The sequence below is a fragment of the Hyla sarda genome, chromosome 10, assembly GCF_029499605.1.
Source record: "Hyla sarda isolate aHylSar1 chromosome 10, aHylSar1.hap1, whole genome shotgun sequence".
NCBI lineage: Eukaryota > Metazoa > Chordata > Amphibia > Anura > Hylidae > Hyla > Hyla sarda.
This window is the reverse complement of record NC_079198.1, coordinates 133,718,131-133,745,037: the sequence shown is the minus strand read 5'-3', so window position 1 is coordinate 133,745,037 and position 26,907 is coordinate 133,718,131. Positions and strand designations below refer to the sequence as shown.

The window sequence follows — 26,907 nt, the reverse complement described above, 5'->3', positions numbered from 1 at the left end:
TTATAGTATATAGGACATTTATATACAGTACTATAGTATATGGGACCTTTATATACAGTACTATAGTATATAGGACATTTATATACAGTACTATAGTATATAGGACATTTATATACAGTACTATAGTATATAGGACATTTATATACAGTACTATAGTATATGGGACCTTTATATACAGTACTATAGTATATAGGACATTTATATACAGTACTATAGTATATGGGACCTTTATATACAGTACTATAGTATATAGGACATTTATATACAGTACTATAGTATATAGGACATTTTCCGCCGCACTTTTCTGTAAATCTCTGGCTGTTTCTATATCCAGGATATTTCTTTGAATTCTCATTTCTCATCTGGTTCCAATAAAGACGATTTCAGTTCATTACCGCTCGGCGCACAGAGGACGATTAATCTCCCGTATAATGTATAGATCATTACGGCGTGTAATCCGCCGCTGCCATGTGAGCTGCAGTACATTGTGTGGGGGCTCCAGGGATTATATAGGGGAGACAGAAGTGACGGACAACGGGGAAGATTCCGCCCACTTTTCTCTCCACTTTAAAATAGTGAGTAAAAACTTGTGACTTTTTAATTTTTTATTTACACCAAATATCTTGCACAAAAGGTGTTAATAAAATTTACCATCCAGGATTGTACCTATAGAAATGCGGGGTCTGTGCACAACAAGTGTGGAAAATACAGGGGGATAGGGGACATGTGTAGCGGCGGAGTACCCAGTAACAGGGTGGAAGACGTGTCCTTTTGGAGCCATATCTCACAATAATGGCTTCTCTGCCTTTTGGCTAAGATGAAGTGTAGTATCTGTTCTGATCAGGTAGTCCACTGGTAGGACTGGATGGCTACATGGAGGAGAAGGTGTACCGGGGCGTTCCGGGGCTGGTGCCACGTAACCAGCTCAACGGCTGCCCAGATGTGACCTGTTTCGTCCGGGTCTCGCCATGAGGTTGGGGGTCTAGAGCCAAGGTACTTTTCTGCCTCGGGGAGTGGTGACCCTGAGGTGCTGAAACTCACTGGGTGTGAACGCACTGCACCATTACTCTTCACCTTTGGCACTCACCCTTGGTATCCCGGCCTTCTGGATAGGATCAGGAACATTTTTATAGATCCGTCCGGATGACCGGGCAGTATATCTGCACTCATTCACTTATTTATTTTTTTGTTTGTCACTGTGCCACTTTTACGTGTTGTTTTGTACACAGGATTGGCAGGATGGGGTAGCCCTTCTGGGTGTCCCTCCTGCCGGTCTAGGGGAGGTGTGTGTGGCCATTAGGTTCCTCACCTCCTGCAACCCCCTGGGCATCTTGGCTTCTATCAAGATGCGATCAGTATACGGCTCCTCGGCTGATACCTTGGTTAACTCCTAGGTTGAAGCCAGGAGCATTTTCGGCCCCTTAGTAGCTTCAGCGAAAAGGAGCATCGAACCTGGATCCTTGCAGCTGCCTTCTGGCCCGGAGGTGAAGGGCTGGTTTGTTGGGGGCCTCTCTCCTGTTGGAGAAGGGCTTAGTGATAGACCACATCCTTTGTGCACGTTTTTTTAGTGTGACACGTTTTCACTTTTTCTTGCACTTTGGGTGATAGAGAGCACGCGCCTCGGCTCTTAAAAAAAAAAATGAGATAGATATGAGATAGATAGATATTAGATAGAAATTAGATAGATAGATATTAGATAGATAGATATGAGATAGATAGATATGAGATAGATAGATATGAGATAGATATGAGATAGATAGATATTAGATAGATAGATATGAGATAGATAGATATGAGATAGATAGATAGATATTAGATAGATATGAGATAGATAGATATTAGATAGATATGAGATAGATAGATATGAGATAGATATGAGATATATAGATGTGAAATAGATAGATAGATATGAGATAGATAGATAGATACATAGATATGAGATAGATAGATAAATAGATATGAGATAGATAGATAAATGTTAGAGAGATAGATATTAGATAGAATGACAGATAGATAGATATGAGATAGATATGAGATAGATAGATAGATATGAGATAGATAGATAGATATTAGAGAGATAGATAGTATGAGATAGATAGATGTGAGATAAATAGATAGATAGATATGAGACAGATAGATAATGAGATAGATATTAGATAGATAGATATGAGATAGATAGATAGATAGATAGATAGATATGAGATAGATATGAGATAGATAGATATGAGATAGATATGAGATAGATAGATATGAGATAGATATGAGATAGATAGATATGAACAGATTGATAGATATGAGATAGATAGATATGAGAGAGATATATATGAGAGAGATAGATATGAGATAGATAGATAGATATGAGATAGATAGATAGATATGAGATAGATATGAGATAGATAGATATGAGATAGATATGAGATAGATAGATGTGAGATAGATATGAGATAGATATGAGATAGATATGAGATAGATATGAGATAGATAGATATGAGATAGATAGATATGAGATAGATATGAGATAGATAGATATGAGATAGATAGATAGATAGATATGAGATAGATAGATATGAGATAGATATGAGATAGATATGAGATAGATATGAGATAGATATGAGATAGAGAAACTGTATGATTGGTCTTTGCTGTTTTCCTTTGTGCTCCTGGGGCCCATAACTATACTGCGGCGCCGTCTTCGGGCCTTCTGCCTCCAGTTCCGGTGAAGCCCATTTTCCGGGTCATGTCAGATAAAACACTCGGCTCTCCTGACAGATTTACGACCCTGGCGTAGAATACTGACTGAACAGGTTCTGCCTTTTATTCTTTTCCCAATAAAAAAAAAGTCTCCATCCATAAATCACCCGGCCTGGAGAGCGGAGGCCGCGGAGCTCCATGATGTCCTTCATGAGGTGTTAGAACAGTGCTGGATCACAGGGGCGCAGCTAAAACACCGCCATACGGGGAGTCAGTATATATAATATATCTATATAGTGTATACACTATATATGAGGCATCAGTATACATATCTATATAGTGTATACACCGCCATACAGGGAGTCAGTATATATAATATATCTATATAGTGTATACACTATATATGAGGCATCAGTATACATATCTATATAGTGTATACACCGCCATACAGGGAGTCAGTATATATAATATATCTATATAGTGTATACACTATATATGAGGCATCAGTATACATATCTATATAGTGTATACATCGCCAGACAGGGAGTCAGTACATATACAGTATCTGTATAGTGTATACACCGCCATACAGGGGATCAGTATATATATATATATATATATATATATATATATATATATATATATATATATATATCTGTATAGTGTATACACTGCCATATGAGGCATCAGTATACATATCTATATAGTGTATACACCTCCAGACAGGGAGTCAGTACATATACAGTATCTGTATAGTGTATACACCGCCATACGGGGAGTCAGTATATATAATATATCTATATAGTGTATACACTATATATGAGGCATCAGTATACATATCTATATAGTGTATACACCGCCAGACAGGGAGTCAGTACATATATATCTGTATAGTGTATACACCGCCATACAGGGCATCAGTATATATATATCTGTATAGTGTATACACCGCCAGACAGGGAGTCAGTATATATATAATATATCTATATAGTGTATATACTATATATGAGGCATCAGTATATATATCTATATAGTGTATACACCGCCATACAAGGAATCAGTGTATATATATCTGTATAGTGTATACACCGCCAGACAGGGAGTCTGTATATATATATATAATGTATATATCTATATAGTGTATACACTATATATGAGGCATCAGTATACATATCTATATAGTGTATACACCGCCAGACAGGGAGTCAGTACATATACAGTATCTGTATAGTGTATACACCGCCATACAGGGCATCAGTATATATATATATATATATATATATATATATATATATATATATATATCTGTATAGTGTATACACTGCCATATGAGGTATCAGTATATATATATCTATATAGTGTATACACCGCCAGACAGGGATTCAGTACATATATCTGTATGGTGTATACACCGCTATACAGGGAGTCAGTACATATATCTGTATGGTGTATACACCGCTATACGGGGAGTCAGTACATATATCTGTATGGTGTATACACCGCTATACGGGGAGTCAGTACATATATAATGTATATATCTATATAGTGTATACACTATATATGAGGCATCAGTATATATATCTATATAGTGTATACACCGCCATACAGGGCATCAGTATATATATATCTGTATAGTGTATACACTGCCATATGAGGCATCAGTATATATATATATCTATATAGCGTATACACCACCAGACAGGGATTCAGTACATATATCTGTATGGTGTATACACCGCTATACGGGGAGTCAGTGTATATATCTGTATGGTGTATACACCGCTATATAAGGAGTCAGTACATATATCTGTATGGTGTATACACCGCTATACGGGGAGTGAGTACATATATCTGTATGGTGTATACACCACTATACGGGGAGTCAGTACATATATCTGTATGGTGTATACATCGCTATATAAGGAGTCAGTACATATATCTGTATGGTGTATACACCGCTATACGGGGAGTGAGTACATATATCTGTATGGTGTATACACCGCTATATAAGGAGTCAGTACATATATCTGTATGGTGTATACACCGCTATACGGGGAGTGAGTACATATATCTGTATGGTGTATACATCGCTATACGGGGAGTCAGTACATATATCTGTATGGTGTATACACCGCTATACGGGGGTTGAGTACATATATCTGTATGGTGTATACACCGCTATACGGGGAGTGAGTACATATATATGTATGGTGTATACACCGCTATACGGGGAGTCAGTACATATATATGTATGGTGTATACACCGCTATACGGGGAGTCAGTACATATATATGTATGGTGTATACACCGCTATACGGGGAGTCAGTACATATATATGTATGGTGTATACACCGCTATACGGGGAGTCAGTACATATATATGTATGGTGTATACACCGCTATACGGGGGTTGAGTACATATATCTGTATGGTGTATACACCGCTATACGGGCAGTCAGTACATATATATGTATGGTGTATACACCGCTATACGGGGAGTCAGTACATATATATGTATGGTGTATACACCGCTATACGAGGAGTCAGTACATATATATGTATGGTGTATACATCGCTATACGGGGAGTCAGTACATATATATATGTATGGTGTATACACCGCTATACGGGGAGTCAGTACATATATATATGTATGGTGTATACACCGCTATACGGGGAGTCAGTACATATATATATGTATGGTGTATACACCGCTATACGGGCAGTCAGTACATATATATGTATGGTGTATACACCGCTATACGGGGAGTCAGTACATATATATATGTATGGTGTATACACCGCTATACGGGCAGTCAGTACATATATATGTATGGTGTATACATCGCTATACGGGGAGTCAGTACATATATATATGTATGGTGTATACACCGCTATACGGGGAGTCAGTACATATATCTGTATGGTGTATACACCGCTATATGGGGAGTGAGTACATATATATGTATGGTGTATACACCGCTATACGGGGAGTCAGTACATATATCTGTATGGTGTATACACCGCTATACGGGCAGTCAGTACATATATATGTATGGTGTATACATCGCTATACGGGGAGTCAGTACATATATATATATATATATATATATATATATATGTATGGTGTATACACCGCTATACGGGGAGTCAGTACATATATATATATGTATGGTGTATACACCGCTATACGGGGAGTCAGTACATACATCTGTATGGTGTTTACACCGCTATACGGGGAGTCAGTACATATATATGTATGGTGTATACATCGCTATACGGGGAGTGAGTACATATATCTGTATGGTGTATACACCGCTATACAGGGAGTCAGTACATATATATGTATGGTGTATACACCGCTATACGGGGAGTCAGTACATATATCTGTATGGTGTATACACCGTTATACGGGCAGTCAGTACATATATATGTATGGTGTATACATCGCTATACGGGGAGTCAGTACATATATATATATATATATATATATATATATATATATATATGTATGGTGTATACACCGCTATACGGGGAGTCAGTACATATATCTGTATGGTGTATACACCGCTATACGGGGAGTCAGTACATATATATGTATGGTGTATACACCGCTATACGGGGAGTCAGTACATATATATGTATGGTGTATACATCGCTATACGGGGAGTCAGTACATATATATATATATATATATATATATCTGTATGGTGTATACACCGCTATACGGGGAGTCAGTACATATATATGTATGGTGTATACACAGCTATACGGGGAGTCAGTACATATATATGTATGGTGTATACACCACTATATGGGGAGTCAGTACATATATCTGTATGGTGTATACACCGCTATATGGGGAGTCAGTACATATATATGTATGGTGTATACACAGCTATACGGGGAGTCAGTACATATATATGTATGGTGTATACACCGCAATGTCCAAATTGGTCTCAGGTGTGAATAGGTGGCCGGTTTCCTAAATGTGGTGTTATCGCTCTTACACTCTCTAATACTTGTTACTGGAAGTTCAACATGGCACCTCATGGCAAAGAACTCTCTGATGACTTTAAAGGGGTACTCCATCCCAGACATCATATACCCTATCCAAAGGATAGGGGATAAGAAGTCTGATCATTGGGGTCCTGCCGCTGGGGACCCTCCGCGATCTCTGCAGCGCCACCCCACCATCATCACTACAGAGCAAACTGGTTCTGTGCGTGATGACGGGGCGATGCAGGGGAAGGAGCATTGTGATGTCATGGCTCCACCCCCTGTGACGTCATGTCCTGCCAACTCAATACAAGTCCTGGGGAGGGGGTGTGGCGATCGTCTTGCCCCCTCTCATAGACTTGTATTAAGGGGGTGGGGCGTGATGTCATGGGGGCGGAGCCATGACATCACAATGCTCCGTCCCCTGCATTGCCCCGCCATTATGCACAGAGCCAGTTTGCTCTGTAGTGATGACGGCAGTGTGGCGCTGCAGAGACCACGGGGGTCCCCAGCGGCAGGACCCCCACGATCAGACATCTTATACCCTATCCTTTATATAGGGGATAAGATGTCTGGGGTGGAGTACCTTTAATAAAATAATTGTTTCTCTACATAAAATGGCCTAGGCTCTAAGAAGATTGTCAAGACCCTGAAACTGAGCTGTAGCACGGTGGGCAACACCATACAGTGGTTTTAGATTCCACTCAGAACAGGCCTCGACCATAGGGGTGGAGTGCACATGCTCAGCATCCTATCCAGAGGTTGTCTTTGGGAAATAGACATATGAGTGCTACCAGCTTTGCTGCAGAGGTTGAAGGGATGGGGGTCAGCCTGTCAGTGCTCAGACCATACGCCACACACTGCATCAAATTGGTCTGCATGGTTGTTGTCCCTGAAGGAAGCCTCTCCTAAAGATGGTGACAAGAAAGGCCACAAACAGTTTACTGAAGACAAGGAGACTAAGGACATTACCGGAACCATGTCCTGTGGTCCGAAGAGACCAAGATAAACCTATTAGGTTCAGATGATGTCAAGTGTGTGTGGTGACAACCAGGTGAGGAGTACAAAGACATGTGCGTCCTGACGTCTGGGCTTGTATGAGTCCTGCTGGGGGAACCATGAATTCAACATACTAAAGCAGAGCAGGATCCCCTCCCCTCAGAGACTGGGCCGCAGGGCAGTATTCACACATGATAAGACCCCAAACATCTCCAAGACCTCCACTGCCCTGGTAAAGAAGCTGAGGGTAAAGGTGATGGACTGACCAAGCATGTCCCCAGACCTAAACCCTACTGAGCATCTGTGGGGGCCTCCTCAAACGGAAGGCGGGGGAGCACAAGGTCTATAACATCCACCAGCTCAGTGATGTCATCTTGGAGGAGTAAGAAGACTCCAGGGACAACCTGTGAAGATCTGGTCAACTCCATGGCCAAAAAGGCTTAAACGGGTACTCTGCCCCTAGACATCTTATCCCCTATCTAAAGGATAAGGATAAGATGTCTGATCACGGGGTCGGGACCCCTGCGATCTCTGTGCAGCAACAAGCATTCTTTTAGAATGCTTGGTGCGGGCGGCAGGGGGTTGTGACATCACGCCCATGCCCCTCGTGACGTCACACCACACCCCCTCAATGTAAGTCTATGGGAGGGGGCATGGAAGCTGCCACGCCCCCTCCCATAGACTTGCATTGAGGGTGTGTGGTGTGATGTCACGAGGGGCGTGGCCGTGATGTCACAATTCCCCCCCCCCCCCCCGCCTGCTCCAAGTGTTTGGAACAAAACTTCCTAAATGTATGTTATTAAAAGAAATGTTTATTTCCAGGTGTAATTTTAGTTTGAAAACCCCACCACTAGGGGTCTCCCTACATGAACTGGCTTTATAGATTTCGGACTCATGCTGGCCTGGCATTAGTCCGAAATCTCAGACTGCTGGGACACGTGACTAGCACAGCGCTGCTCCCTGCCTGTCAATCAGAGAGGCAGGAGCAAATGCTGTGTGCGCTGCTGGGCTTACTGCTCGCTGCTCGTTCCCCCCACCGGAGGAGAAGAGTTCAGGGACCTTTATGCCTACAAGGTCCGAACGATCACCGAACGCACGGGCATCTGTATGGTCCGACCGCCGCCTGCCCATCACTCCAGCTCAGGGTCCAGGTGGCCCCCGGGGAGAGCACACAGGCCATAGGATACCCCTGAGGAGCGGAGACATCATCACTGCTGGAACCCATGTTACCTCCTGTAACAGGATATGTGAGGCGAGCCCCTGTGGCAGGCAGCCCCTTACTTCATGTTGAGGGGTAAAGTCTTCTCCCCTAATATAATGGAGAGTGTACCTGAGACAGCTTGGGGCACCTACAGGATCCTTTCTGTGTGCTGAGAGGAGGAGGGGGGTTACTAGGGCTCAAGTCCTGCAGGAATGAGTGGGAACTGAGTTCCTGCACTTTTTCCAGAACAGGAACACCATTCCCATTAGCAATAGTCCTTAAGGACCAGCCCTTGAGTGGAAATCTTGGGTGAGTTCCTATACTTTTTTTTCCCCAGGACTTGACCCCTGGGGGTTACTCTATAATAACATGACACCATGGAAGGGCGGAAGTGTTACTCGGCAGGCTTCAGCTGACGTCACACCTGCCGGTAACGCCCCCTCCAGCCAGAGAAAGATGACAGACAGTGAGCAAGCTTTGAAAGAGGATTATGAAAGAAATACTGGGCGAAAATAAGAAAGAAAAACTGTAATGAAGAGAACAACATACCAGCTGCTTAATATAAAGTAATGGAGATGGTAGCGCTCTTTAAGGCAGTGCTGAAAAATGATGGCGGCCACACAAAATATTACAGATACTTTGGGCTCAATTTGGACATTTCCACTTAGGGGTGTAATCACTTTTGTTGCCATTAATGGCTGTGCTGAGTTCTTTTGATGGCAGACAACATTGGGATATACTATAGAGCCCTGCTTCAGGATCGGGATCCCGCGAGATCCAATAAAAAACTTGCTGGCGGTAATGAGGTTGTTGCAAGCTCGGATGTTACAGAAATTCTGCGGGTTCCGCAGAATCCCATGAAGTCCTGCAAACCTCTGAAATGCTACAGGGGGCTACAGGGTCAGAAATTTAGTGGGGGTGATATTAAAGGGGTACTCCGGAGCTAAGACATCTTATAAGATGCATGTCCGCCCCGGGTCTGATGACTGCTGATCATAGCTGTCACGCCCCCTCCCATAGGCTTATATTGAGGGGGCGGAGCGTGATGTCACACGGGGGCGAAGCCGGTACGTCACAATACTCCGGCTCCATGATCGGCAGTAATCAGACCCGGAGCGAACATGCTCCGGGGACTGATTATAACGGGGTGCTGCGTGAAAGATCACGGGGGTCCACAGCGACGGGACCCCCGCGATCAGTCATCTTATCCTCTATCCTTTGTATAGGGGATAAGATGTCTAAGCGCCAGAGTACCACATTAAAAAAAACGTCCCAGTGCTCTAACATTCTAACTATCTATCTATCTATCTATCTATCTATCTATCATCTATCTCATATCTATCTATCTATCTATCTATCTATCTATCTCATATCTATCTCATATCTATCTATCTATCTATCTATCTATCTATCTATCTATCTATCTATCTATCTATCTCATATCTATCTCATATCTATCTATCTATCTATCTATCTCATATCTATCTCATATCTATCTATCTATCTATCATCTATCTCATATCTATCTATCTATCTATCATCTATCTCATATCTATCTCATATCTATCTATCTATCTATCTATCTATCTATCTATCTATCTCATATCTATCTCATATCTATCTATCTATCTATCTATCTATCTCATATCTATCTCATATCTATCTAGCTCATATATTTCCATCTAATATCTATCTATCTATGAGGGAGATTCTGTATACAGTATATACATAATACACACAATGGGGGAGATATATTAAAATCTGTCCAGAAAAAAAGTTGCTGATTTGCCCATAGCAACCAATCAGATCTGTATACAGAATGTCACATATACCCACATATACTGTATACAGAATCTCACATATACCCACATATACTGTATACAGAATGTCACATATACCCACATATACTGTATACAGAATGTCACATATACCCACATATACTGTATACAGAATCTCACATATACCCACATATACTGTATACAGAATGTCACATATACCCACATATACTGTATACAGAATCTCACATATACCCACATATACTGTATACAGAATCTCACATATACCCACATATACTGTATACAGAATGTCACATATACCCACATATACTGTATACAGAATGTCACATATACCCACATATACTGTATATAGAATGTCACACATACCCACATATACTGTATATAGAATCTCACATATACCCACATATACTGTATATAGAATGTCACATATACCCACATATACTGTATACAGAATCTCACATATACCCACATATACTGTATACAGAATCTCACATATACCCACATATACTGTATACAGAATCTCACATATACCCACATATACTGTATACAGAATCTCACATATACCCACATATACTGTATATAGAATGTCACATATACCCACATATACTGTATACAGAATGTCACATATACCCACATATAATGTATATAGAATGTCACATATACCCACATATACTGTATATAGAATGTCACATATACCCACATATACTGTATACAGAATGTCACATATACCCACATATACTGTATACATAATGTCACATATACCCACATATAATGTATATAGAATGTCACATATACCCACATATACTGTATATAGAATGTCACATATACCCACATATACTGTATACAGAATGTCACATATACCCACATATACTGTATACAGAATGTCACATATACCCACATATACTGTATACAGAATGTCACATATACCCACATATACTGTATACAGAATGTCACATATACCCACATATACTGTATACAGAATGTCACATAAACCCACATATACTGTATACAGAATCTCACATATACCCACATATACTGTATACAGAATGTCACATATACCCACATATACTGTATACAGAATCTCACATATACCCACATATACTGTATACAGAATCTCACATATACCCACATATACTGTATACAGAATCTCACATATACCCACATATACTGTATACAGAATCTCACATATACCCACATATACTGTATACAGAATCTCACATATACCCACATATACTGTATACAGAATCTCACATATACCCACATATACTGTATACAGAATCTCACATATACCCACATATACTGTATACAGAATCTCACATATACCCACATATACTGTATACAGAATCTCACATATACCCACATATACTGTATACAGAATCTCACATATACCCACATATACTGTATACAGAATCTCACATATACCCACATATACAGAATGTCACATATACCCACATATACTGTATACAGAATCTCACATATACCCACATATACTGTATACAGAATGTCACATATACCCACATATACTGTATACAGAATCTCACATATACCCACATATACTGTATACAGAATCTCACATATACCCACATATACTGTATACAGAATGTCACATATACACACATATACTGTATACAGAATGTCACATATACCCACATATACTGTATACAGAATCTCACATATACCCAAATATACTGTATACAGAATCTCACATATACCCACATATACTGTATACAGAATCTCACATATACCCACATATACTGTATACAGAATCTCACATATACCCACATATAATGTATATAGAATGTCACATATACCCACATATACTGTATACAGAATGTCACATATACCCACATATACTGTATACAGAATGTCACATATACCCACATATACTGTATACAGAATCCCACATATACCCAAATATACTGTATACAGAATCTCACATATACCCACATATACTGTATACAGAATCTCACATATACCCACATATACTGTATACAGAATCTCACATATACTGTATACAGAATCTCACATATACCCACATATACTGTATACAGAATGTCACATATACCCACATATACTGTATACAGAATGTCACATATACCCACATATACTGTATACGGAATGTCACATATACCCACATATACTGTATACAGAATGTCACATATACTGTATACAGAATCTCCCTCATAGTAAATAAACCCAAATCCTTCTCATACATTACACTTTGCTACAATGTTTCCCAGTCCTGACTCCAGTCTGATACATTGTAGCAAACCAGTGGGATGTAGAAGAGTTTTGTGCAGTTGTATTCATCCCCAGTGTAAGCGATAGAGTATTGTGGGACTGATGTGATTGATTACAGTCTTTGTACAGCGCTGCAGTTTATGTTGGCGCTATCTAAGTAACCGGACAGTATAAAAGCATTGCTGACAGCCGCTCGGTGTCTGGAATCAGTTTTCGGCCCCTTTAGTAGCAATCTCCCGACTTTTCCCCCAGTTAAGCTCCGAGCCCTTCGCACAGGGCTCAGGAAGACTCATTTCCGCGCACAATGGGTGACACTAAAGATTCTGCCACTTTGATGTTTGCTTAATAATTTTTTTTTTCCAATTTAAAAAAATGTGACACATTCCTGAGCGGCGGGCGCGTTCCATTCAGCCCGGGACGTTCTCACTGGTTTTTATCATTGGTTTGAGAAAAGCCGGAGATATTAGTCGTCTCGTCCCGATATCATAAATCACCGCACTTCAAAGGCCGCTATTAAATAACTCGACAAGTTCCTTGGCAGGTCGTGTGGGGAATATTAAAATACAGAGCTGGGAATCTGGCGGAGGATTGGCTGCCGACGAGTGGAAGAATCTGTTTACAACCCGAAAATCATGTCCTACAACAAACACTTAGGAAGAACTTGTGCTCCGGCCAAAACCGACTAAAATAAAGAATCCGCTACTTAATGTCCCAATAACCTGACAACTCAGCTACTACTGGTAATCATAAAATCCTCCTGGGAGAGGGGGAGGGTCCTTTACAAATAAGCTCCTCCCCTTTGCCTCTGTAAACTTTCCTGGCAGCCAATAACAATAAGAGGACTAGGCTCACTCATCCCTCTTTCAGCTCTTCCTGGGATACTTATGAAAATTGTATTTGATGATATATAGCTTACAAATATATTGTTATTCTTAAAGGGGTATTCCGCCCCAGACATCTTATCCCCTATACATAGGGGATAAGATGTCTGATCGTGGGGGTCTCGCTGCTGGGGACCCGCGCAATCTCGTTTATTTAGACGCGTAACGTCACGGTCACGTGCCGCTCGTGATATCACGGCCACACCCCCTCAATGCAAGTCTATGGTAGGGGGCGTGACGGCAGTCACGCCCCCTCCCATAGACTTGCATTGAGGGGGGGTGGCCGTGACATCACAAGCCTCCGCCCCACATCGCCAGTCATCCAGCATGGAGTAAAGTTTGCTCCGTGCACCGGATGTCTGGGGTGCCGCAGCCGAGATCACGGGGGTCTTCCCAGCGGCGGGACCCCCGCGATCAGACATCTTATCCCCAATCCTTTGAATAAGGGATAAGATGTCTAGGGGTGGAGTACCCCTTTAATCTGTCCTAGCTTCAGAATGTTTTTGTGTGATTCACTCCTGACCAGAAGTTGTGTGGTCCTCTCATTGTCAGTGTGGTGTTGCCTCGGCAACTCTCCGTCTTCCCTCTCTTGCTGCTGACAGAAAGTTGTGTAGTCCTCTCATTGTCAGTATGGTGTTGTCTCAGTAACTCCCCAGCTCCTCCCTCTCCCTGGCAGTTTAAGGGATAGTTAGAAACATTGTATTTAAACATAAACATAGATATATAACTTACAAATGGATTGTTTTTCCTAAGTTTCCTGGCTTCAAAATGTTTTTGTGTGATTCACTCCTGACAGGAAGTTGTATAGTCCTCTCATTGTCAGTATGGTGTTGTCTCGGTAACTCCCCAGCTCCTCCTGCTCCTGCTCTTGATGGGAAATTAGTCCGCTCATTGTCCCTCCTCTCTCTTTCTAGACAGGAAGTTGTGTAGTCCTCTCACTGTGGTGTTGTCTCAGTTCTATCACTGGAGCACCCCCTTTAACGGTGCAGGTTTATTTCAGTTGGGAGAGAGTTTTTCTATTACAGAAACAAAAGGACTAGAAATGTTGGAAATACAATAGAGAATGATTGGCATTAGGTCCCAGGGGCCACTGGGCTTGAAGGAATCCATTTGTACTTTGTAAGTCAAGGTGGGAGTAGAAGTGAGCCCCTGTTGACCTGTCCCCCCAAGGACCGCAGACACCTAAAGTCAGCCTTGAAGGCACACTGCCATATTAAAGGGGTATTCCACTGCCTCAGTGTCTTAAACATTTAGTTCTGAATGCTGGGTATGGGCTGCGGGGGTCGTGACGTCCCACCACGCCCCCTCAATGTAAGTCTATGGGGTCTAGAGGTCAGACCCTCTATAAAGAGAGCAGAATCTAGTCACAGCAAAAGACTCCTAGCCAATAGCTGCAACAGTTGCCCAAACTCTACCCTTCTAGCCATAGTTTTTCCCTTTAGTAAGTTAGTTATTGGGGTACTCCACCCCTAGACATCTTATCCCCCATCTAAAGGATAGGGGATAAGATGTCTGATTGCGGGGGTCCCGCTGCTGGGAACCCCCACGATCTCGGCTGGTGGAGACTCGTAATGTCACGATTACCCCCTCAATGCAAGTCAATGGGAGGGGGCGTGACGTCCGTCACGCCCCCTCCCATAGACTTGCATTGAAGGGTGTGTGACGTCATGATGGGCGTGGCCATGACGTCACGACCCCCGCACCCAGCGTTCTGAACTAAACGTTATAGATGCTGGGGCGGTGGAGTACCCCTTTAACGTACAACTTCTCTCTACTACTACGTGGAGGCCATGTTGAACTTATATTAATTAAAACCGCATTCTATTTCCCTAGAAACCGGTTGATAAGCGGAGATTTCCTCTATTCTTATCCACACACTAAAAATAACATATGTAACAACTCGAGTCGTGTTCATCAATCGTCAGGAAAGCGGTGTGTGCGCGGCCGAGGCGGAGGATTCAATCAGTCTCCAACATCAAACCACAAATAATGGGATTTCTGAAGGTCATTAATGAAAATTCATTCTTCAGGAGAGAAGAACTAATTGCCAATTACTCCCGTCTCATTTGTAATAAACACGCAAAAACATGGCGCATCGCCGAAATAAGAAAGCGGGCGCCTAATTCAGGCATCAGGCAGGCGAGATGCGTCAACATGTCAAGGAATATAAAAGAACAACGGGAAGAGACGCCGCCACTGAGAACGTGTCTCTACTCTGGAGGAAGTTCGCCCATTTAGGTTTTAAAAATATTGTTGCAAATTTAAGAGGTTAAAGGGGTACTCCGATGGAATTTTTTTTTTTAAATCAGCTGAAAGTTGAACAGATTTTTACTTCTATTTAAAAATCTCAATCCTTCCAGTACTTATCAGCTGCTGTATACTACAGAGGGAGTTGTGTAGTTCTTTCCAGACTGACCACAGTGCTCTCTGCTGCCACCTCTGTCCATGTCAGAAACTGTTCAGAGTAGGAGCAAATCCCCATAGCAAATCTCTGTTGCTCTGGACAGTTCCTGATATGGACAGAGGTGTCAGCAGAGAGCACTGTGGTCACAATGGAAAGAACTACACAACTTCCTCCGGAGCATACAGCAGCTGATAAGTCCTGGAAGGGTAAAGATTTTTTAATAGAAGTAATTTACAAATCTGTTTAACTTTCTGGCACCAGTTGATTAAAAAAAAAAAAAAAAAAAATTCCACCGGAGTACCCCTTTAATCCAGGACTAGGAGTAACATCATAGTCCCAGCACCATCCATCAATACTATACCCTAAAATCTATCCAAATTAGCACAGCGATGGGTTACTATGGACAACAAGGCCAATTGTAAAATATAAGGGTCATTGGATTGCCGAAATGAAGGGTAATACAATGAGGCTCGTAATAGTTCAGGAATCTCATAAGAGGACATGGGCATCGCCATCCTTCTGTGACCGCACCTGGTGCCAACAAGCTGCTCCTCTTTGGTCGGGAAACTACACCTGAGCCCCGGGTGATACGAGGCTTTGGTATAACTCACAGCATATCCCTTCATAATACAATCATATAGTGCCAAGATATTACTGTCATATACAACCTACATAATACATTCATATAGTGCCAAGATAATACTGTCATATACACCCGACATAATACAATCATATAGTGCCAAGATAATACTGTCATATACACCTGACATAATACTATCATATAGTGCCCAGATAATGCTGTCATATACACCTGACATAATACATTCATATAGTGCCAAGATAATATTGTCATATACAACCTACATAACACAATCATATAGTGCCAAGATAATACTGTCATATACAACCTACATAATACAATCATATAGTGCCAAGATAATACTGTCATATACAACCTACATAATACAATCATATTGTTACGCCGAGCGCTCCGGGTCCCCGTTCCTCCCCGGAGCGCTCGCCTCATCCTCGTTGCTGCAGCGCCCCGGTCAGATCCACTGACCGGGTGCGCTGCGGTACCGCCTCCAGCCGGGATGCGATTCGCGATGCGGGTGGCGCCCGCTCGCGATGCGCACCCCGGTCCCCGTACCTGACTCGCTCTCCGTCGGTCCTGTCCCGGCGCGCGCGGCCCCGCTCCCTAGGGCGCGCGCGCGCCGGGTCTCTGCGATTTAAAGGGCCACTGCGCCGCTGATTGGCGCAGTGGTTCTAATTAGTGTGTTCACCTGTGCACTCCTTATATGTACCTCACTTCCCCTGCACTCCCTCGCCGGATCTTGTTGCCCTTGTGCCTAGTGAAAGCGTTCCCTTGTTTGTTCCTAGCCCGTGTTCCAGACCTCCTGCCGTTGCCCCTGACTACGATCCTTGCTGCCTGCCCCGACCTTCTGCTACGTCCGACCTTGCCTTTGTCTACTCCCTTGTACCGCGCCTATCTTCAGCAGTCAGAGAGGTTGAGCCGTTGCTAGTGGATACGACCTGGTCACTACCGCAGCAGCAAGACCATCCCGCTTTGCGGCGGGCTCTGGTGAAAACCTGTAGTGACTTAGAACCGGTCCACTAGCACGGTCCTCGCCAATCCCTCTCTGGCACAGAGGATCCACCTCCTACCAGCCGGGATCGTGACAGTAGATCCGGCCATGGATTCCGCTGAGGTGCCGCTGTCAAGTCTTGCCGACATTTTCACGATGATCACCCAACAAAATCACCAGCTGGCATACTTGTCCACCGTGACACAGCAACTGAAGTCACAGTTACAGCAGCTGCTGTCACTGTCACAGCAGCTGCAACTGCAACAACCATCTCCTCCGCCGGCTCCTGCAACTCCTCCGCAGCAACCGGCCGCTCCTAACCCCTGCTTGTCCCTGCCGGACAAATTTGATGAGGACTCTAGACTCTGCCGTGGTCTCCTTTCTGGAAAGGCCTTGTCTGGGGCCACACCACTCTGGGACCGCAATGATCCTGCCACAGCCACAGTCCAGTCCTTCTTCGCTGAGGTCCGTGGTGTCTTCGAGGAGCCTGCCCGAGCTTCTTCTGCCGAGACTGCCCTGCTGAACCTGGCCCAGGGTGTTTCTTCCGTTGGCGAGTACGCCATTCAGTTCCGTGCTCTTGCTTCCGAGTTGTCCTGGAATAGTGAGGCTCTCTGCGCGACCTTTAAAAAAGGCCTATCCAGCAACATTAAAGATGTTCTGGCCGCACGAGAGACTCCTGCTAACCTACATGAACTCATTCATCTTGCCACTCGCATTGACATGCGTTTTTCCGGATGGCGTCTGGAGCTCCGCCTGGATATGGACTTTGTTCGCACGAGGCGTTTTTTCTCCCCGGCTCCTCTCTCCTCTGGTCCTCTGCAAACCGTTCCTGTGCCTCCCGCCGTGGAGGCTATGCAAGTTGACCGGTCTCGCTTGACACCTCAAGAGAGGACACGACGCCGCATGGAGAATCTTTGCCTGTACTATGCCGGTACCGAACACTTCCTGAAGGATTGTCCTATCCGTCCTCCCCGCCTGGAAAGACGTACGCTGACTCCGCACAAAGGTGACACAGTTCTTGATGTCAACTCTGCTTCTCCACGCCTTACTGTGCCTGTGCGGATATCTGCCTCTACCTTCTCCTTCTCTACTATGGCCTTCTTGGATTCCGGATCTGCAGGAAATTTTTTTTTGGCCTCTCTTATCAACAGGTTCAACGTCCCTGTGACCAGTCTCGCCGGACCCCTCTACATCAATTGTGTTGACAATGAAAGATTGGACTGTGCCGTGCGTTACCGCACGGAACCCCTCCTAATGTGCATCGGACCTCATCACAAAAAAATTGAGTTTTTTTTCCTCAGGTTCTTTGGCCCCAAGAAGAGGGGGAGACCCAAGGGGGGGGGTACTGTTACGCCGAGCGCTCCGGGTCCCCGTTCCTCCCCAGAGCGCTCGCCTCATCCTCGTTGCTGCAGCGCCCCGGTCAGATCCACTGACCGGGTGCGCTGCGGTACCGCCTCCAGCCGGGATGCGATTCGCGATGCGGGTGGCGCCCGCTCGCGATGCGCACCCCGGTCCCCGTACCTGACTCGCTCTCCGTCGGTCCTGTCCCGGCGCGCGCGGCCCCGCTCCCTAGGGCGCGCGCGCGCCGGGTCTCTGCGATTTAAAGGGCCACTGCGCCGCTGATTGGCGCAGTGGTTCTAATTAGTGTGTTCACATGTGCACTCCTTATATGTACCTCACTTCCCCTGCACTCCCTCGCCGGATCTTGTTGCCCTTGTGCCAGTGAAAGCGTTCCCTTGTTTGTTCCTAGCCCGTGTTCCAGACCTCCTGCCGTTGCCCCTGACTACGATCCTTGCTGCCTGCCCCGACCTTCTGCTACGTCCGACCTTGCCTTTGTCTACTCCCTTGTACCGCGCCTATCTTCAGCAGTCAGAGAGGTTGAGCCGTTGCTAGTGGATACGACCTGGTCACTACCGCCGCAGCAAGACCATCCCGCTTTGCGGCGGGCTCTGGTGAAAACCTGTAGTGACTTAGAACCGGTCCACTAGCACGGTCCTCGCCAATCCCTCTCTGGCACAGAGGATCCACCTCCTACCAGCCGGGATCGTGACACATATAGTGCCAAGATAATACTGTCATATACAACCTACATAATACAATCATATAGTGCCAAGATAATACTGTCATATACAACCTACATTATACATTCATATAGTGCCAAGATAATACTGTCATATACAAACTACATAATACAATCAAATAGTGCCAAGATAATACTGTCATATACACCCGACATAATATAATCATATAGTGCCAAGATAATACTGTCATATACAACCTACATAATACAATCATATAGTGCCAAGATAATACTGTCATATACAACCTACATAATACAATCATATAGTGCCAAGATAATACTGTCATATACAACCTACATAACACAATCATATAGTGCCAAGATAATACTGTCATATACACCCGACATAATATAATCATATAGTGCCAACATAATACTGTCATATACACCCGACATAATACATTCATATAGTGCCAAGATAATACTGTCATATACAACCTACATAATACAATCATATAGTGCCAAGATAATACTGTCATATACACCCGACATAATACATTCATATAGTGCCAAGATAATACTGTCATATACAACCTACATAATACAATCATATAGTGCCAAGATAATACTGTCATATACAACCTACATAATACAATCATATAGTGCCAAGATAATACTGTCATATACAACCTGCATAATACAATCATATAGCGCCAAGATAATACTGTCATATACAACCTACATAAAACATTCATATAGTGCCAAGATAATACTGTCATATACAACCTACATAATACAATCATGTAGTGCCAAGATAATACTGTCATATACACCTGACATAATACAATCATATAGTGCCAAGATAATACTGTCATATACAACCTACATAATACAATCATATAGTGCCAAGATAATACTGTCATATACAACCTACATAATACTATCATATAGTGCCAAGATAAAAATGTCATCTACAACCTACATAATACAATCATATAGTGCCAAGATAATACTGTCATATACACCTGACATAATACTATCATATAGTGCCCAGATAATGCTGTCATATACACCTGACATAATACATTCATATAGTGCCAAGATAATACTGTCATATACAACCTACATAATACAATCATATAGTGCCAAGATAATACTGTCATATACACCCGACATAATACAATCATATAGTGCCAAGATAATACTGTCATATACACCTGACATAATACTATCATATAGTGCCCAGATAATGCTGTCATATACACCTGACATAATACATTCATATAGTGCCAAGATAATACTGTCATATACAACCTACATAATACAATCATATAGTGCCAAGATAATACTGTCATATACAACCTACATAATACAATCATATAGTGCCAAGATAATACTGTCATATACAACCTACATAATACAATCATATAGTGCCAAGATAATACTGTCATATACAACCTACATAATACAATCATATAGTGCCAAGATAATACTGTCATATACAACCTACATAATACAATCATATAGTGCCAAGATAATACTGTCATATACAACCTACATAATACAATCATATAGTGCCAAGATAATACTGTCATATACAACCTACATAATACAATCATATAGTGCCAAGATAATACTGTCATATACAACCTACATAATACAATCATATAGTGCCAAGATAATACTGTCATATACAACCTACATAATACAATCATATAGTGCCAAGATAATACTGTCATATACAACCTACATAATACAATCATATAGTGCCAAGATAATACCGTCATATACAACCTACATAATACATTCATATAGTGCCAAGATAATACTGTCATATACAACCTACATAATACAATCATATAGTGCCAAGATAATACCGTCATATACAACCTACATAATACATTCATATAGTGCCAAGATAATACTGTCATATACAACCTACATAATACAATCATATAGTGCCAAGATAATACTGTCATATACAGACAGAGATGGAGGAGGCGCTCAGATTCATCTCATCTGGTGGGTCTATCCTGGTGTTTCCCACCCAGGGTGCCTCCAGCTGTTGCAAAACTACATCTCCCAGCATGCCTGGACAGCCGAAGGCTGTCCAGGCATGCTGGGAGATGTAGTTTTGCAACAGCTGGAGGCTCCCTGGTTGGGAAACACTGATGTACTCTGACGATGCTCCTTGCCGACCCTTGAAACCAAGTATGGGTCGCCTCTGTCATTCTCCAGGCCTAACCCAGACTTGACTTCCAGGGGCAAACAAGACGGAACGTTCCATGTTCTCTGGTCATAGAAGAAATAGGGCCAAGATCCATTACCCATCAGGCCCGGTTTATTAAAGGGGTTATCCAGGAATTTTTTTTTTTATATATATATATATATATATATATATATATATATATATATATATATATATATATATATATCAACTGGATCCAGAAAGTTAAACAGATTTGTAAATTACTTCTATTAAAAAATCGTAATCCTTTCAGTACTTATGAGCTTCTGAAGTTAAGGTTGTTATTTTCTCTGATGACACCTGTCAGTTTAGAGGCAAATCCCCATAGCAAACCTCTTCTAAACTGAGCGTTTCCCGAGACACGTGTCATCAGAAAGCACTTAGACAGAAAAGAACAACCTTAACTTCAGAAGCTCATAAGTACTGAAAGGATTACGATTTTTTAATAGAAGTAATTTACAAATCTGTTTAACTTTCTGGAGCCAGTTGAGATATATATATATATATATATATATATATATATATATATATATATATATATATAGTTTTTTCCTGGAATACCCCTTTAATTGTACATGCACACGAGGCTTCACGTTAATACGGCATCTGCCGGTCGCCATAAATCATTGTCCTCGTTCACACGTTGGTGCTGTAATTAACCTGCGCAGTATCCTGATCACCCACCGGGGGCACATGTCATAAACAAACGTCTGGACGACCCAGCTGTTCCCCTCGATCCGGAAGGTTTTTCCCACACAGCATTTACCAGGATGCTGCCAAATTATCTGAAAAATGTCTCGGGATTAAGAGGGGTCCCCGGAGGCGGCGATAATCCGTCATTATTGTCCCTGAACCTCATGGGAAATATTTCAGCATTTTTTGGGTCACGCTGGAGGATAAAGTGTTTGTAAACATCATATAAGAGGCCATTTATTAGACGCCTTTATGGAGTTTGACTCCCGGTAATAAAATTGCTGTAACCAGCAATACATTGTACAAGTGGCCTGTGATAGGTGATGGTGACGGAGTGGAGTCTTAAAGGGGTACTCCCCTGGAAAAAAAAAAATGTTTAAATCAACTGGTGCCAGAAAGTTAAACAGATTTGTAAATTACTTCTATTAAAAAATCTTCATCCTTCCAGTACTTATCAGTTGTTGTATGCTCCACAGGAAGTTCTTTTCTTTTTGAATTTCCTTTCCTTTTGACCACAGCGCTCTCTGCTGACACCTCTGTCCATTTTAAGAATGGTCCAGAGTAGGAGCAAAGCCCCATAGCAAACCTATCCTGCTCTGGACAGTTCCTAAAATGGACAGAGGTGTCAGTAGAGAGCACTGTGGTCAGACAGCAAGGAAATTAAAAAAGAAAAGAACTTCCTGTGGAGCATATAAAAGCTGATAAGTACAGGAAGGATTAAGATATTTTTTAATAGACGTAATTTACAAATCTGTTTACATTTCTGGCACCAGTTGATAACAAAATGTTTTCCAGGGGAGTACCCCTTTAAATGTTTCTGTGTTGTCAGTACAAAGTATTCTAGCTGGAGTCCCAAACCACTGGGACCCTACACATCCCCCCCCCCAATCATACCACCTCCTACCGGAATCTCTAGAACGCGTACTCGACTCTCCCTGCTGAATGTAACGTTGAGTCGGCATGAGCTCCATTCATTGTCTACGGATATACCGGGTACTCCCATAAACAATGAATGGATCTCATGCCGGCCCATAGCTATATTCAGCAGGGAGTCGGATCCTAGAGGTCAGACCCTCTATAAAGAGAGCAGAATCTAGTCACAGCAAAAGACTCCTAGCCAATAGCTGCAACAGTTGCCCAAACTCTACCCTTCTAGCCTGAGAAAAGGGGGTTTGAGTTTTTCCTTTAGTAAGTTAGTTATTGGGGTAATCCGCCCCTAGACGTCTTATCCCCTATAGAAAGGATAGGGGATAAGATGTCTGATCGCGGGGGTCCCAGACATCCGGTGCACGGAGCAAACTTCGACTGGCAATGTGGGGCGGAGGCTCGTGATGTCACAGTCGCTTGTGACGTCACGGCCATACCCTCTCAACGTATGTCACGCCCCCTCCCATAGACTTGCATTTGGGGGGTGTGGCCATGACATCACGAACGGGCGTCGTCATGACATCACGAGCCTCCGGCACTACACCCGATGCTCTAAAAGAATGCCGGGTTACAGCAGGGAGATCGCAGGGATCCCCAGCGGCGGGACCCCTGCGATCAGACATCTTATCCCCTATCCTTTGAGGATCTCGGCTGCGGCACCACAGACATCCAGTGCACAGAGCGAACTTCGCTCGTGCCGGTTGACCGGCGATGCGGGGCGGAGGCTCGTGATGTCAAGGCCACGGTCTGCTCGTGTCATCACGGCCACGCCCCCTTAATGCAAGTCTATGTAAGGGGGCATGACTTCCATCACGCCCCCTCCCATAGACTTGCATTGAGGGGGCGTGGCCATGACATCACGAGCCTCCTGCGCTGCACCCGACACTCTAAACGAACGCCGGCTGCAGCAGGGAGATTGCGGGGGCTCCCCAGTGGCGGGACCCCCGCGATCAGACATCTTATCCCCAATTCTTTGGATAGCGGATAAGATGTCTAGGGGCGGAGTACTCCTTTAAGTAAAAAAATATCCACTAAAAGTATAGTCTGAGAACAACGCATCTACTTAAAGGGACAGTGACCAGAATTCTGCGTCTCCTGAAGCTAAAGCTGTACTATCACAGTTGTAGAAGTGATTCCTGGTAAAATAATTTCATAAGACTAAAGAACCTTTCCAATGTATAATGTATAAAATGAAACAGTGACATTCCTAATATTGGGCGCATGACAACTTTTGGTTGTAAAATATCCGTCACACTACCCTATGGGTGTAAAGTTGCCTCCGACCCAAAAATTCTGACTGTGTCTTGTCTCTCAATTTTTTTTTCGTGTTACAGAAAACATCAGGGTTCTGCTCTTAAAATAATCCTGTGATTTTACCACGATTTTTGCTTCAAAAGTCCCCGTATTTATTTATTTTTTTATTTAAAGGGGTAATCCGCCCCTAGACATCTTATCCCCTATGCAAAGCATAGGGGATAAGATGTCTGATTGCAGTGTCCAGCTGCTGGGGACCCACGCGATCTCCCCGCAGCACCCGGCGTTCGTTTAGAGCGTCGGGTGCAGAACAGGAGGCTCATGACATCACAACCACGCCCCCTCCCATAGACTTGCATTGAGGGGCGTGGCCGTGACGTCATGAGCCTACGCCCCTGCATCGTCAGTCATGCGACATGGAGCGAAATTCACTCCGTGCAGCAGAGATCGCGGGGGTCCCGTCGATAGGGACCCCCACGACCAGACATCTTATCCTCTATCCTTTGGATAGGAGATAAAATTTCTAAGGGCGGAGTACCCCTTTAAAGGACAAAAGTAAAATGTGTAAAATGTTTCTCTTGGACACAAAAATCCCATTTCTCCATAGAAATAAAACTAAAAGTGAAGCCTGCGCCTCCCATGCATGGAATGTTCTGGAGCAGTGAGTAAGTGACCCGGCGGCTCTGCAGCTCAGTATAATGAATCTCCTGTCCACCTGCCTCTGGAATGTCACATTTACACTTTCCTGCTCACAAGGTTACGGTCATCCGGCCAGAACGGACCATGAAAAGTGTGAGAAAAAGCTGAAAAAAGATTAAAAAACTTCTAACGCTGTGAGGAGCCGACTGTGGAGGAGACAGGGTCAGGCGCCATTGTCTGCAGGAATGTAACCCCCAAGACTCTTCCCAAAAATGTCAACATGGTGGCTCCAAAAAAAATTAGGTCTGAAAATGTATTTTTATTTTTTACATTTTCTAGCTACTATTCACACATGGAGGAACTGGGTGACAACAATGAGGTGGACAATTCTGATCCCACGAAGGTTGACGCATAGTTCACCCCCAGAATCCTAGTTTCCTTGTCTGCAGGGCTGGTGAAAGGATTATTGCCACCCTAGGTGAAAGCTCATTTTGCCGCCCCTTAACCTTGCACATTGGCTTCGCCCATTGACATGCCTGACCTTATTACTGGGGTGACACACTGTAACAAACCTTCTCATCATGTAATCTCCTCACTACTGAGGTGATACACTGTAACAAACCTCCTCCTCTTGTAATCTCCTTACTACTGGGGTGACACACTGTAACAAACCTCCTTCTCCTGTAATCACCTTACTACTGGGGTGACACACTGTAACAAACCTCCTCCTCATGTAATCTCCTTACTACTGGGGTGACACACTGTAACAAACCTCCTCTTCATATATTCTCCTTACTACTGGGGTGACACACTGCAACAAACCTCCTCTTCATGTATTCTCCTTACTACTGGGGTGACACACTGTAACAAACCTCCTCCCCATGTAATATCATTACTACTTGGGTGACACATTGTAACAAATATCCTCCTCATGTATTCTCCTTACTACTGGGGTGACACACTGTAACAAACCTCCTCCTCATGTAATCTCCTTACTACTGGGGTGACACACTGTAACAAACCTCCTCCTCATGTAATCTCCTTACTACTGGGGTGACACACTCTAACAAACCCCCTCCTCATGTAATCTCCTTACTACTGGGGTGATACACTGTAACAAACCTCTTCATGTAATCAAATTACTACTGGGGTAACACACTGTAACAAACCTCCTCCTCATGTAATCTCCTTACTACTGGGGTGACACACTGTAACAAACCCCCTTCTCCTGTAATCACCTTACTACTGGGGAGACACACTGTAACAAACCTCCTCCTCATGTAATATTATTACTACTTGGGTGACACACTGTAACAAACCTCATTCTCTT

At 43.1% G+C, this 26,907-nt stretch overlaps 1 protein-coding gene and 1 pseudogene across 2 annotated transcripts in view; one reads left to right on the top strand and one right to left on the bottom strand.

Annotated features, from left to right (window-relative positions):
• The window catches only part of MEGF6 (multiple EGF like domains 6), a 447,412-nt gene that overhangs the window by 199,466 nt on the left and 221,039 nt on the right, over positions 1 to 26,907 (bottom strand). The gene's annotated exons all lie outside the window — the stretch shown is intronic.
• LOC130294705 (U2 spliceosomal RNA) lies at positions 793 to 952 on the top strand (annotated as a pseudogene).